Source organism: Ochotona curzoniae, unplaced genomic scaffold (assembly GCF_017591425.1).
Source record: "Ochotona curzoniae isolate NIBS_2020 unplaced genomic scaffold, NIBS_Ocur_1.0 scaffold_3835, whole genome shotgun sequence".
Lineage (NCBI taxonomy): Eukaryota > Metazoa > Chordata > Mammalia > Lagomorpha > Ochotonidae > Ochotona > Ochotona curzoniae.
The window spans coordinates 15,696,827-15,711,695 of NW_024467114.1; the positions used below are offsets into that span (position 1 = coordinate 15,696,827).

The 14,869-nt window shown below is 43.4% G+C and overlaps 1 long non-coding RNA gene across 1 annotated transcript in view; it reads right to left on the reverse strand.

The window, feature by feature from the left end:
* Nucleotides 1-276: 276 nt before the first annotated feature.
* The window catches only part of LOC121145874, a 40,452-nt gene continuing 25,859 nt past the window's right edge, over nt 277-14,869 (reverse strand). Inside the window, exons 3-5 of the long non-coding RNA XR_005882094.1 lie at nt 3,818-4,084; nt 3,627-3,732; nt 277-422 (exon numbers count right to left, since the gene is read on the reverse strand). This is a non-coding gene — a long non-coding RNA (uncharacterized LOC121145874). The remainder of the gene's footprint in view (nt 423-3,626; nt 3,733-3,817; nt 4,085-14,869) is intronic.

The following is a 14,869-nucleotide window of genomic DNA, read 5'->3' on the forward strand; positions in this document are numbered from 1 at the left end:
ACTGACAACACTACAATGCCTAAGTGAAACTTATATTCACAAGTATTTTCTTCATGAGGCACATCAGTGTTCCTGACCTTGGGCATACTAGCAAATACTTCAGGACTACTCTTGGGATCTACTTTCCACATAGAAATCATTACTAATACACGAAGCATGAAAAATGTGCCACCAAATAGACTATGCTAAAAACTTGTTTGCCACATGAGAACTGAAGCAAGAAGGAAGAGAGTGGCTTTGTTTGATTTTTTTTTCCCCTAGAAAAAATAGGTTTTCAATGCTGGCCAAATGCCAAACACGGTATCACACAATTCCAACTCACTGAAACCATGTGTTTTGATTGACTGACTGACGGACACCGATGTATGTTGACGCTCCCTCAACCTCCATCTGCATGCCGACCAGAGGCAGAGTCACAGCACCTGTAAGGGGCGAGGCATGGCTCAGTTTTCTCCAACTTCCCATGTTCTTAACTTTGGGGGCTTTGGTAGAATGATTTCTTACATGAAGCTGTGAATTATCCTGTGTGCAGTGCTACCAAAATAGGACTATATCTACTTGCATGCAACTTGCCATTATTGGCATGATACTCTGTTTTGTGATTGTTGGTTCTTTGGGTGCTTGTGAGCTCTGGATGCAGGTCGAATTTTGGGAACAGGACTTGGATAGGAAGGTGGGGAGGGGATGGGAACAAGATGCCTCTCTGACAATGCTTGAGAATTGGGGAGGTCTCAGGAGGGACTGGCATGTGGGGTCTGAAGGAGAATAATGGATTCCATTCCAAGGAGCCCAAGCCGGGCAAAGACGTCAGTGCTGCAACAAGATCTGAAACAGGAAAGGGCTTCAAAAAACTCACAGAAACTCAAATTTAAAAGATAGGCTACAGTGATGCAAAAGCATTTTGAAATTCCTGCATTGTATTGTCACATTTTCTAAGAACGTTTTTGAAAATCTCTATAGTTTAGGACTGGTTAACTGAATAATTCTGGAGGGCTTTAAGCCACAGGAATGGTCCCTGATTGCCGGGTATCTGGCCCTGGAAGGAATAACATACTTATCAGTTCCTTCTATGGTGTTCTGGCATGATGAGCAGGTACAGTTCTTTGCTCATCCAAAGTGTAGCGAGGGGAAATCTTTCTATCTACTCTCAAGTCTGACCATTGAATCCACGAGATGAACTGATGGTAGATAAAGTCATGGGAGAAAAACCAGCTCCGTTACGTGCACATACACTGGAGCTTCACAAAACAGAAACATGAAGAAGGGTTACATTTTAAGTTTTGATAACAAAATGAAGATGCAAGAAGATGTAGTCGCTTGAGATGGGGGTGATGAAGGGAAGTGTTGACAAATGGTGGGTGCTGAGGGAGGAAAAGGCACTGAACAAGGCCTGTCTCCTTAGATAAATAAAATATACCCCGAAGTCATTTCTCTTGAGAGTTAATCTCCCCTGGCTGATGAGATTCCTGGGGAGAAGACTACCATAATTGAGTTTCCTTTTGGGTGAGCTATGGTTAATCATTTAGGAAACTACAGACAAAGCCTCTTCTGTGAGTGGTCAGGGAACTGGAGGGCAGGAAGAAGCGAGGCTGTAGCTCTCCTTAGTTCAGACCCCTGAGCATGCCAGTGTGCCATCGCTGGGTACTGTTTTCTAAACATCAACAGAAGAATTCATCCAGCCGAATTCTCTAGGACCCAAGGACCTGGCTACCCTAGAAAGAGTATCCTCCCAGTCCGAATGATTTAAGATGCCAAAACATAATATTGACATCAAAAATGTCTACAATACACGTTTAAAGTTTCCAACATTAATTTTTTTATAGCAGTTTGCAACTATCTTATTTTTGAAAGGCAAAAACTTGGAGACAGGCACAATGAGAAAGATGCCCCATTAGCTGGATTAACTCCCCAAATGCCAGCAACAGCTGGGGTTGGGCCAGGCCAACCCTGGGAGCCACAAGCCAACAACTCAGGGCACAGCAGGGATCCAGCTATGTGAGGCATCCCTTGCTGCCTCCCCAGGTGCACATTAGCAGGAAACTGGAATCAAAGGCAAGGCAAAGCCTGAAACCTACATGCTCAGATGCGGGGTGCAGGTACCCCAAGCAGCATCATACGCATTGTGTTCAAGCCTGCACCTGTTCAATCATCTAAGCACCTATGGTGCACCTGTTTAATCATCAGTCTTGGCTGTTATTGGGTGGCTGATTTGCCATTCTTTCCTCAACCTATCTTGAATTCCCTCCCAGTTTTCCCAGAAGGATCAGAGGTCCCCATTACTCAGATCAAATGACTTTGCTAAATTTGATTATTTCAAATTTTTGATTTTAAAATATGTATAGATTTAGGGATATTCATAGAATGTTTATATGTATCTGAATTATCCAAACAGCATATATACATAAATATATATATATATATTATATGAGTGTATATATATGTACAAATATATATAAACAAATATCAATAAATACACTCAGAATAATCTGGTAAGGAAATATGGGCAAAAGAAAAAGAAAGAAAGCCAGTGTTGTAGCACAGCACATGTAGCCTCTAACTGCAATGCTAGTATCCCATGTAGGTGCCAGTTCAAGTCCCGACTGCTCCACATCCAAATTAGCTCCTTGCAAATCTCTTGAAAAGTAGTGGAATGTGGCCCAAGTTCTTGGATGCCTTCATCCACACAGGAGGCTTGGAAGAAGCTCCTGGCTTCTAATTTCAGCCTGGCCTAGCAGATGAAAGATTCCCTCTCTTAAAAAAAGAAAATAAAGAGAAGGCAGAGCTTTGGGATACCAGATGGCTTAACAGAAACCCCGAATGTAATGGGGGGAAGTGTCAAACACACATAGAAAAGTGCATTAATAATCATTGAATTACATTCTATATTATGCTTCATGTCATTTCATGGAGCAGTTTCTTTTTCTTTCACTGCCCAACAAATAGAAACATGTTTTAAAAAGTTAAAAAAAAAAAACACCCTCCATGATAATGTGGTTAGTAATAACTTCATACTTAATCTATTATCCTCACCAATCTATCAAATAATTGTAACATTTAAATGAATTTGCATGCTAGTATTTATCACAGAAACATAAAATAATCTTACATTAGGTTTTTGACAGATTTGGGAAGCACAAGGGAAAACAGGAATTACGTCCCCAAAGCATCAATACTTTAACACAGAGACTTTGGAGGAGGGTTTTCCATGATTCCCTCACAGAAAATGTAATGTTCTCCCAAAAAGAAGGTGTCTTCTTACTGTAACTCTCAGAAGGCCTCAGAGCACAGTCATACAGTCTTAAAGGGAAACAGCTATAATAAATGTTTTTTATCATACACATCTTCCATGAAGGTTTTTTAGCATGATTCAGCTACATGTATTTCACATAGTTCTGCACAAAAACTTCCTAACTCCATTTTCTCTGAACGTTTTCACGTTCCCTTGTATGGGCTATTTTCCTTGACTACGGAGATGTTTAAACCCCTTTAGATGTGTGTATGCAAGAGCTTGCTTCCTTTTACAAAGCTTCACACTAAATACAAATGTAGCTTGTAGGAATATACATTTTGCTACAAATTATTGTTTTTATTCTAACACAATAGAGTTCCTTTTAAAAGAATCTTACCTTTTCATTTTCCTGCTGTCTTTTTTCATTTTTTTCAAGCCCAGCACTTCCATGGTGTTCTCACATTTGTTGGAAGTTTTAACCCTTATGGACCATCTCTGGGTCCCTGTGCTAGCAGAAGTGGAGAGAGATTAGCCCATTGAGTGATGTAACTCCCTAGTGACCATGGGAGTCCTCTGTCTCACGCTCACCTGCTACTTCAAGTGTGGAAACACCTTCAGGACTCAAGCTGGGCTGCAGCTTTCAGCAGCCAAGGAGAGTGGGCCTTGCCTTTTCACAAACCTTGACCTCGTCTCTGTTTCCTTAGCACTGTTCTCAGGCATTCTCTAGAGGCTTCACTTGAAGACAATGTCTGGGGGTGCTCTCTTTTATCTTCTTAGCCTCGTGAAGGGTGCAGGGGAGACACTGAAGGTGTTGCTTCTGACCCAATCTGCATAACATCTCCAATCTATTTCACCCTGCCAAAGAGGAAATAGAAAAATTAAAAAGTAAGTAAGTTAAAAAGAATAATAAGGCAATAAGAAGGAGGGGAAAAGAAACATCACTGTTAGCAAATCAATCAGTTCCTGGATTGTTATCTTGAATCTGTCCTCGAATGTGGGGCTAGCTCTCCTATCAGCACTTCAGTGCAGTCTCTACTGACTAGCAACTCTCTCAGATGACACGCCACGGTGAGGCCCATTTAGCCAGACCTCAGAACCATCCTTCGGAAATGATGCACTAGCACCATTATAGGAGTACTTAGTAATTTTATCCCCTTACTCATTAATATTAATTAGTGCTTGGAGGGGAAGGAGTACAGGGAACAGCTTCTCATATCTAAGCTAATTAACTTTGTCGAGATGGTACGAAATTGAGAAAGCACTTTATTAAAAACCATAAGGTACGTGCTCAAGGGACTTTTATTTTCTGCTTATGCTTAACTTTGATAACATTTGGCTCCTTGTAAGCAACCTAGAATTGCCAGAAAGGATAAAAAAAAAATGTTACCAGGAGAGTGAAAAATTTAGCACGGTTTCTAAGACACTCACTTGCTGTTATGGAAAATGAAGGCTTGGTTTCAATCCCCACATTTAGAGCATGATAACACTACAAATTGTAGTAAAAATAAGTTATAAGAAAGACTTCTATCTCTTTTTAGCAACATATGTTAATTTGTCATATATCTACTCTGAAGTATAAGTTGAGTCACTTTCATTTTTTTTTAAGATTTCTTCTTTTTTATTATTTGAAAGGCTGATATACAGACTGAAGACTGAGAGAGAAAGAGGGAGATCTTCCATCCACTGATTCACTCCCCAAGCAGCCCCAATGGCCACAGCTTTGCTGATCCAAAGCCAGGAGCCTAGAGCCTCTACAGGTTTCCCACATGGGTGCAGGCTCCCAAGGCTTAGGGGCTGTCCTCCACTGCCTTCCCAGGCCACAGGCAGGGAGCTGGATGGGGAACAGCTGCTAGGATTAAAATGCATGCCCATATACTATCTTGGCACGTGCAAGACAAGGACTTTACCTGCTAGGCTACCACGTCAGGCCCATAACTTACTAAGATGTCTAAAATGTATTTGGTTTATGATTAGTATCAGCAACAACTTTCAAGCCAAAGATTCCACCAGATATATTTCTTGTGAATAAAACACCATAAGAAACTCCTAGATGTCTGAAATTAGAAGCTAACAATCTATACCTTGTTACCATAATATTCATCTGTTCTTTCAACAAATTTGAGCACATAGTGTGTAAAAGAAACTTTTGAGTTCCAAAACTTCAGAGGTAGATTTAATAATTCTTAAAAGATTGTTTTTATTGAAAACTCAGATTTACCGAGTGAAGGATAGACAGAGAAAAAAATCTTCCATTTGCTGCCCCGCTTCCCATCCAGCTCCCTCCCTTTTCCCGGTAGCCCGGGAAAGCAGTCGAGGACGGCCCAAAGCTTTGGGACCCTGCACATGCATGGGAGACCCGGAAGAGCTTTGGGACCCTGCACCCACGTGGGAGACCCGGAAGAGGCTTCTGACTTCGGATCGGCATAACATCGGCCATTGCAGTCACTTGGGGAATGAATCATCCGACGGAAGATCTTCCTCTCTGTCTCTCCTCCTCTCTGTATATCCGCCTTTCCAATAAAAATAAAAAATAAATCTTCAAAATCTGAACATTTTTTGTGGTTTGTGTATTTGGTTATTGATTTTAATGAAGGCAATGATACGTGTTCATAAAACAAGAGTAAAGCTTTAAAATCTTTTAACAGCAAAGTAGCATGCAAGATATGAACCACAGAGGAGCGCTTCACCGTATCTTAACACTGTCCTTGTATTTCCTTAGCATCTCACATTGCCGTCTTTTAACTGCACTATAGTTGCTGTGTTTCCATTGCTGAAAGCAGGTGCATTGTGAATTTACAGCATCTTCAAGCCTCATTGGTATCTTTTACTTCATCTCCTTCTAATTTTGAGGCCCCTGACTTTTATTGAGCTTTGCCAACTTGATGCTATATTGCTCCTTTTTTCTTTGAAGAATTTATCCTCGTGGACCTTACTGGTTTAAGCATTAGTATATCGTTTAAGTCCTTTTGAAATGAATGTTTTGAAGCGACATTATATGGTTAGGTAAACTACAATCTTTGAGGTAAAACAGACTGCATTTGGGTCTCACCTCTGCCACCCATTTGTTGGTTAGCTTTAGACAAGCTGGCAAACATGTCAGAACTAGCTTCCTCCTGTGTAACTTAGGGCTAAGTTTCTGCCTTGCAGGTGTCCTGGGAAGGAGCAGAGGCAGCGCACCTGCTGACCTGAGGCTCTCCACAGCCCACTGTTACCCAGCATCTCTGCCTTCCTCTCCCCCGGAGTCACGGAGGTGTGACCCCTCAGCAGTGACTTACAGTGCCTGAGCTGACCGGACCATGACGCCTTGGCCACACAGGATCCTGAGTTTAATGCTACCCTCTCCACTCATTCCTAATAATAGGGTACTTAGTGCAGCAGGGGGGAGGTGCTGTCCTAAAAGGCCCATTGGAGGCAAGGTCGGGCTGGGGGTGGGGGTTGGCATTCACCCCGTCCTTCACTAGTCGGGGCTCTACAGCTTCTGGGTTCCAATGGTGCAAAGGGAGATTACTCAGTTGCTGTTTCTCAGGAAAGGGGAATTCTCATGTGGACTGTGCAGTGAGCCACTCGGGACTTAATCAAGTTACAGATTTTCTGCCATGGCAGTCAAAAGGGGGGCTCCAGGAGAGTAAGACATGCCCCCCACCAAATAAAGCGACCAGAAGGGTGGGATCCCCGACTTCTCTGTATTCTCCTGACAAACTGAAAACTCTGAAGAGCGAGATCCTACTTCCTTGCTATTCTCATGATAACTCTGGAAAGCCAGAGGCCGGGGACTGGCAGCTTCAGGCGGATAAACCAGAATTTTTCACTCTCGGAAAGATATCTCACTGCCTCTTTGCTATTCTGATAACACTGGAAATCTTATGGACAGAAGCAAGCAGCATGTACACTTTTGACAGGACTCCCCATTTTCTTATTTCAGCAAGGGTCTAACTCCTTACACAATCACCAGTGTCTGGCAGGAGCCCACTTCTACTCTCTGCTGACTCATCTTCTCCCATAAGCACGTCCTCAGCTGTGGCTCACCTGTTTATCATCTCCTGCTTTAAGACCTTGCTCACACCACTCCATCAGTTACAGTTAATTTGAAAATTTTCACTTCCAATAATGCCCTGAATTACATGCCCCCAAAGGCAGAGGTTTGCGACTAGGCAGAGCCCTGGCTCCAGTAAATGGCTGCTCTCCTGTCTCCATGAGCTGAATGTCAATCCTATAGTGTTTACTGCACTTGTCTAAGCAAAATCTGTAAGTAATATTTAATGCAACATTTTTCGAAATTCAAAATGAATACAAGAAGGATTCATAATGAGCCCAAACCAATATTTTAAGATCTCAAATGAAGTCTGTGGCAAAAGAAAAAAAAATCAGCTCTGTCATCTTTTAAAATGATCGCATTCAATTCATCATATTTTATTTTCATGTGATTTTTCAAAAGATTGTGTTCAAATCTTTTTACTCTCTGCTAGGTCTTTTCACACTACCTTAGTTTCAGTCTTGCTCAGAGTCACTGAATTAAAAAAAAAAAAACACAAACCAATTTGTTTCCTTTGCTCTTTCATTTCTTTCTTTTCTTCTGACTACCAGGAGAAAGTAATTTGGGCCTGAGGCCACAACACTACCATGTCACAGAAGCTATACTGACAAAATTTAATGGTCATTTGTATATGATTCATTTTTTTGCCTCATAAATCAATTCTTTTCCCTACCATAAATCCTTCAACAAAATAGCACAAATTAATAATGAAAAAATGTGGGTTTTTTTTTTAAGACAGAATTTTAAGCACTCCCAATCTTCAGGACATGTTAACATAATGGGCCTGATTTTTCATCCCACATGTTTTCAGAGCAGGTTGGGTACTGCTCTCTTCCGTGAGATTGTCACATGGTAGAAAACCGGAAGCTTCAGTCAGACTGTTGCCTTACGATGCCACCAGCAGCCTAGCCTGGGCACGCAGGGCAGCTGCTGATGTGTGTTCCACCCTCTGCCTGCGGGCAACCACAAGCTGGATCACAAGGTAACGGGCAAGACTCAAAGTCAGAACACGTGGCCACCTCCCTCGTTCGGAACTCGGTTACCAAGGTACTTTTCAACTACTAAGTCTTGATTAATCACATTCCTTCAATAGAAATAGATTCTTTCTAGGGCTGTTAGAAGGACAAAAACAAATCACGGGATAATGTGCTTTGTAAACTGCCACAGGGCTCTACAAATTGAGTTCTTCCCTTGTTCAATGCCTTCCCGCAGGTCCGCTAGAAGCTAAGGCTGACTTCCCTGCTGGAAGCCAAGGAGAGAATCTGCCAGGTAGCTTGTCAGTTGTAGAATGTCATTCTAAAAGACACCAAACATACAAAAGGATGGTGACTGGCAATTGTTAGAGATCTTTATTATAAAGTGCAAAATAATCTTGAAGTGTGGTGTCAAACAAAACATCCTGAGAAAGATATATTTACTCCAAATGAACCTGAACACTTTGCGTATGAGTTTTCCTTGATGTGGTCATGACATGGTAGTGAAAAACAACAACAACAACAACAACAACAACAACAAAATAGAATAAACCCTAGGAAGGCAATTACTATTTCCTCAGGAAATAAAACAGTAGTAACAGTTCTTGGAGCCTGAAAACTAGTCTTTAACTAATTAGATTTACAATTGCTCACCACATCTTTAAAAGTGTCCTAGTTTTTAGATACTCAAATAGTTCCTTAATATGCATCACTAGGAAATTAGACAATCCATCAATATTAAAATAGATAAAATTATCTTTTAATATTTTCTCTTTTCAATTAGTTTGTTTTTAATTTGATTTGAAGGCATACGCTGATTCATCCCTAAGTTCCCGCAAGAGCCAAGCCTGCGCCAAGCAGAAGGCAGGGGTTCAGAACTCAATGGCAGAGTTCGTATCTACATGGCAGGGACTCAGGTATTTGAGCCATCACCTGCAGCCTCCCAGGACACACATTAGCAAGAATCTGGATATCAGGGATCCTAAACCAGCCAAGGGATGAATGCGATGCAGACAACCCAAGCATCACTCTGCCAAACACCAAGCCTTTTCTTTTAAGATTTACATTTGTCAAATATTCGGTATCACTTTTTTGAAAGGTAATTATCTTGCAAAAACAAAAAGGCCAACCTAGGGAATGCCATTTTCATCAACTTTCCAACTGCTAACTGCTTACTGTGTAGGTGGTACATGCTTCTTAACTTTGCTGAAGCTGGGGGCAATGCCTTATGGCAAGGGAAAAATATTCTCAGTTGACTGCATCATATAATGTGCTATATTTGAGTTTAAGCTAATGGTGGATCAGCTCCTATCTGAAGCGGTCCTGGATTAGCATTGGTTTGATCTTTGGAAAACCCAAAGCCCCAGAAGAACTTCTCCCAAGGAAATAGCACCAACATGAAGAGGAAAGCTTCAAGAGCTCACTTCCACCAAGTGCTCGTTCTCCGAGCTGAAAGTAGCAATTCTCTGCAGCAAAAGGTTTACTGGAAAGTAGGTAGTTCTCAGTTCCCTTGAGTATTTGTCCATGATGGATTAAAATATCTCAACATGATGAGGCTATTTTTATTGGGTAGCCTTTAAAAAAAGAAAAAGCTTAAGTAATGAGTAAAGCTTATGGGAAAGCCTAATGGCTATAGTTCTTGTCTTACATGTGCCAGGATCCCGTGTGGGCACTGGTTTTAATCCTGGCAGCCCCATTTCCAATCCAGCTCCCTGCCTGTGGCCTGGGAAAGCAGTGGAGGATGGCCCAAAGCCTTGGGACCCTGCATCCACGTGGGAGACCCAAAAGAGGCTCCAGGCGTCTGGCTTCAGATCAGTGCAGCTCTGCCACTGCGGCCAGCTGGGGAGTGAATAAGTGGATGGAAGATCTTCCTCTCTGTCTCTCCTTGTCTCTGTATATCTGCCTTTCAAATAATAAATCTTTAAATAAAAAAAAGAGTTTATGACAAAGTAACGGACACCTGCTACAGACTGAAAGCTTTTTATTACACTGTACCTTAAAACATGGCCAACATTGTAAGGCACTGTGCAGAATCACCTTGCACTCGTACTAGATTGCCTGGACTCTGGGAGGCAGGGCTCAGGCTTGGGCTCAGCGAATTCCCCTTTTCTTCTGGAACCAGCCTGTTCCTTCTCCTGGCAGCAGGGCTAGAGATGCGTTTTCCAGACCATTCCTCCAAATAGCTGACACCCAGAAGTCAGCTGCAGGCACTGGTCATTGGATTCTCTCTCCATTATCTCTGCATGTGCATGCTTGTCTTTTAAAGACAAAGACCCAACAGGGAAGACTTTCCCCACCAAACCATAACCCTTGCTGTGTGCCCATCAAATTACTTTGTCCCAATTTTCCTCTCTATGAGGCCATGGGTACATGCAAGATAGACACCTTCTTTTGAAATAATCCAACTTTGTTAGTTTTTTCTTTATTCAGCAAGGCTTACTTATGTCTCTTTGGTGGGGCTTGTTCCAATCCCCAACAGATGGCAGATAAAGACTCTGCCGAGGCTCAGTTTTGATGAGAAACATGAAATGAGGTATAATGCCCTATGATCTCCATTCTCACACAGTCAAGAGACTGAGAAGTGTAAGTGTTACAAATCATATTCATGACAACAATGTAATATAAAAATTGATGATGCTTTGGTGAAACTAAATTATCCAAGTTGGACTTTGTAAAGAAAGGGATATCCTTAGTCTCAGTTCTATATTTAATCCATTTCTACATTTTAACTTGGATGAAATTACTTTTAGAGAGTCCTTATTTGGGTAAGTTTGATAGGCAAAGGGATATTTATAACTTCAAGACTTTTTCAGTTCAGGATAAACAGACCTCATCATAGCCAAAATCCTGCCAGCAAGCAGTCCTTGAATGACTATACCGAAGAGCTGTCACACAGCCACTTGTAAAACTGACTAGTTTATCTAAAACTGTGGTCAGCATTGAGCTGAGCCTGCAAACATGAGCATCTACTGTAGTTGCTTATGGAATTGGAAATTAAAGAAAAAACTCACTGTAATGCTGTTATGTGCTGCTGAGGAACTGTTCCATGGCAAAACAGAGCAGGCGCAGTAGCTAGGCTGACACAGACCCTGGGACTGATGGCTAACAAACATAAGCCCTTTGAGTGTTACCAACCTCAGCGTTCACATGCTAACTGACATCTCACATATCTCATTACTGCTGCTTATTTGCCAGCACAGTCAAAATGTCACATAAACAGTGAGCTTTGGGTAATCTTGCTAGAATTGTATTGACTTACTCATTTACCATCAATTTAGGTAGTGCAAACCCTATGCTGGGCAAAGTTCTAGGCAGTTGCGTACATCAGGTGACCAAAGAAGACGATGTTCTTGTCTTGACACTGCTCACATTCTAGCAGACGGACAGAAAACCTGAGTTACATTAATAAGCAAACATCAGTGGTAAATGCTCTTTAGAAAAGAAAGTAGCATGAGTTTCAGAGAGTGGCAGGACAGGGGGACGGCAGACTGCAGGATGGAATAACCTGTCAGGAAAGGAGAGCAGATGCAAAATAGCTGCAGGAAGCAAGGATGTGCGCCAAACGGCAGGAAGAGAAACCAGGCTGGGCTAGGACAGAGCCTGGAGAGGGAAACGTACCCATGTCCTGGGAGCGGCTGCAAGTCAGTGTGGCTACAGATGAGCTATCTAGGGGAGAGCTGGACCACGCAGAGAAGGGAGACTGAAGGCTCCAGCTGATGACAAGAGTGTTTGACCTTTGGCTGAAGTGGGCAGCCATCTCTGTGCTTTAAGTCAGAGGCATGCTGTGGTCTGGATCAGCTTCTAAATTTCATTGTGAAAGGGTGGAGCTACTTCCAGCCTTGGTGGACATCTGGGAGGCATCCCGGTGGGTGTGGGTAAATAGCACCAAAGCATCTGCGATGTGGGAGAAGAGTCTGGGCTGGAGACATAAACGGAAGAGTTGGAGAGTAGACAGATGGCAATGGCACCGAAAGCCTGAAAGACACAATGGAAGGATCAGCTGCAGAACAAAAGAGAAGCAAGGACTCAGACCTGGGCTTGCTACCACAAGGGACATCTCATTCTCAGGCCTAGAATAGATTGTTTTCCAGATGGTCCAGACTGCACTACAGTTACATGGCTTTAAATGTGTCTTAAAAGTGGATCCATAATTTCAATTTTATGCAAGGGAACTCAGACCATGGTGATGCATCTACAGACCCTAAATTGAGAAACTCTGTTCCACAGTCAAAAGGAAATTTGTTTTCAGATTGGGATGAATTAAATGCAACTCTCAAATTCTGAATTCTGTTCATGTTTCTGTTCAGAAAGGTTATTTTCATTTATATCCTTATTCTACTTTGTCAAATTATAATATTCCTCACCAAAGAAAAGTACAAATGGTCTAAGTGAGAGCCTATAAATATTCCTATATCTCATTCTGCAGGGATATGCCGCTTTGCTGGGGAGACCCTGATCGCTGCGTGGTGAATGGTATCCACTGAGTCATGCTGCTGGAGTGAGTGGCATGGCATTTAGGTCACTTGCTGGGGCGACTACACCCCACATCAGAGCGCTCTGGCTCCTCGGCTTCCGACCCAGCTTTCTGCTCATCACTGGGTTCCTGTCACCCAGGGTGGAGACCCAGATCAAGTTCCCACCTCCTATCTTTGGCATTGCCCAGCTCTGATGTCTGCAAGCAGTTGGGGAGTGAAACAAAAAAATGGAAGATTCTCTCCATTTCAAATAAAATAAAATGAAAGTACTTTTTTTTTTTTTTGAAGTCATATTCCTGGTCTCCCATGCACCCTTCCCAGGACAATCAGTTTGCAGAGTCTGAAGTTCACAAGTATCTTCTTTTCTCACACAGAACTCCACTTCTAATGAATTTTTCTGTTTAATATTGAAAAAACTAATTCATGGAAGCTCATTATACATTTGATGTTTTTGATCTATAATAATGATTCAATTTAAAATGGAAATTTTAACCAGATATTTTTAGTCAGAGAAAATCTTAAAAATGAATATATGAGCATGTTTTCAGAGAAATTTGCTAGCATAAAAAAGAAAAGAATTTTAACTCTAGCAATTCTATTACTGTGTAATTCTTTGAGGCAAGTATAGCAAAAACTACTTTCAAGAAATGAATTCTGGACCCAGTGCGGTAGCCAAGTCACTGGGTTCCCCACCTTGCATGCGCTGCAATCCCATATGGATGCCAGTTCATATCCCAGCTGCTCCACTTCCCATCCAGCTCCCTGCTTGTGGCCTGGGAAAACAGCAGAGGATGGCCCAAAGCCTTGGGAGCCTGTACCCACATGGGAGATCCAGAAGAAGATCCAGGCTCCTGGCTCCAAATTAGCTCAGCTCTGGCAGTTGCAGCCACTTAGGAAGTAAACCAGTGGGTGGACGATCTAGCTCTCCTTCTCTCTGTAAATCTGACTTTCCAATAAAAGTAAATATACCTTTTTTAAAAAAAGAAGTGAATGTTATAAATTTTCTATTAAAAAAGAAATGAATGATATTGGGTATCAAATTACATTAGTGGTTTTATTACATTCTTCAGAATTTTTTATATTAAGTAGAAAATAACAGTTTTATCTTAAAATACTAATATTTACAATATGTCAGAAATCATGCCCTTTACAATTTTTGAAAATGAAAAATCTCTGATGCTAATTTTTTTAAAAATTTTCAATTTATTTTTAAATTTTACTTTAATACTGTTTACACAGCTAAGAGGGATGCATGGTCATCCGAGTGTCCAGTTAGTGTGGCAAGAGTAGATGTATGGAGGAACGTGGCTGGGGTAAATGTTTCCTTCCCTTCCATTTCCCTTTCCTTCCTTCTTTTTTTCTCCTGTGTCCTCTAGGGGGAAACAGGAAGGGACACTCCTTGATGTCAAACTACATCAGAACCTAGGGATGGGAGACGGTCACTCCATGACACCCCTGTGTGGATAAGAATGTTCCAAGGATGCCACCTACCAAGTGGCCCTGATATTCTTAGACATCTTTGGCCTCATTGCACCAGAGCTGAGAAGATCCCTGCAAAGTCCCTTGGCTTAGTGCACCCCAGACCCAGACATTTGCTCCAGGGGGGGTGGGGGGGGGTGGGGGGGCAGGTGGGGGTGGGAGGTTGTGGTGGTGGGTTGTGGCGGGGGCAGGTTGGGGGAGGGGGGGGGGGGGGGGGGGGTGGGGGGGGGGGTGGGGGGGGGGGGGGGGGGGGTGGGGGGAGGGGGGGAGGGAGGGGAGCTTGGGGGGGGGGCGGAGGGGGAGGGGGGGGGGGGGGTATAGGGGTGGGGGATGGGGGGGGGGGTGGGGGGGGGCGTGTGGGGGGGGGGGGTGGGGGGGCTGGCTGGGGGTCGGGCGGGGGGGTTGGGGGTGGGGGGGTCGGGGGGGGGGGGCATGGGGGGTGGGGGAGGGGGCGGGCGGGGGGGGTGGGTCTGGTGGGTGGGGGAGGGCGAGGGGGGTGGGGGGGGGGGGGGGGGCGGTGGGGGGGGGGGGGGCGGATGGGGGGGGGAGGGGGGGGGATGGGGGGAGGGGGGGGGAGGGGGGGGGGGAGGAGGGGGGATGAGGTGGGGGGGAGGGGGGGGGGGATTGGAGATGGGGGTAAGGGAGGGGGGGGGTATAGTGAGATAAATGAATAGGATAT